Source organism: Eumetopias jubatus, unplaced genomic scaffold (assembly GCF_037043125.1).
Source record: "Eumetopias jubatus isolate StellerSeaLion01/CBP00866 unplaced genomic scaffold, mEumJub1_p1.0 scaffold_13, whole genome shotgun sequence".
NCBI classification, from domain to species: Eukaryota; Metazoa; Chordata; class Mammalia; order Carnivora; family Otariidae; genus Eumetopias; species Eumetopias jubatus.
The window spans coordinates 50426278-50427235 of NW_028274819.1; positions in this window are offsets into that span (position 1 = coordinate 50426278).

The window sequence follows — 958 nt, forward strand, 5'->3', positions numbered from 1 at the left end:
TAAAAAGGAACGAACTACTGATACACATAAAAACCTAGATGAATGTCCACAAAATTATGATGTGTAAAAAAAAAAAAAGCTAATACCAAAAGGTAATATGCTATATGATTCCATTTATATAACATTCCTAAAATTACCAAATCATAGACATGGAGAGCTGTCTAGTGGTTACCAGAGGTCAAGGAAAGGGTATTCTAAACTGAGTAAACTGAGTAAAGATACTGTAAACTGGGATCTCTCTGTATTACTTCTTACAATTTCACATGAGCCTATACTTATCTCAAAATAAAAAGTTAAAAAAAATTGAAACAAGATTAATTTCATCTTCAAAGACAAGTAGAAATTTTTCTTCCAAATTTTGTCATTGCTTTATGTTTCCTATCAGAATAGGAGCAATATTTACTGAACACATTATGTGACAGGCATGCTAATAGTACTTCATTTAATGCTTACATAACACTGTGAAGCAAATAATATTATCTCCATTTTCTATTTGCAGTATCTCAGACTTAGAGAAGTTAAATAACTCATAAAGATCACACTGTTGGGGTTATTAAATAACAGAGTCAAGATTCACCTGCAGACTTGCCTGGCCCTAAAACTGGGGCTCTTAACCATCATAATTGCCTTCAAAGACAATCTACGCTGAGTATCACTTGGGCAGGACTTTATTTTGGACTGAGAGTTAGGACCATGAGATTTTTATTGTTTTTCCCTCATCCAGTTGTTTTTCCTTAGTATCTCCTTTCCTACATTGCTCCTCTAAGCTCTAGTGCAGATACATTTCTTGTATTCCAGAAGCATCACAAGCAAGCTGAGCTTTTTCTGCCTCACTGACTGACCTGATAAAATCCAATATTTCTTAAAATAAGCTTCTAAACAGCTCATGGAATCATTCTCAGGTATTGCCTGCAGCACCGAGTTTGTTCTGTTCTGATTCTCTCACTAAAAGTAGCTG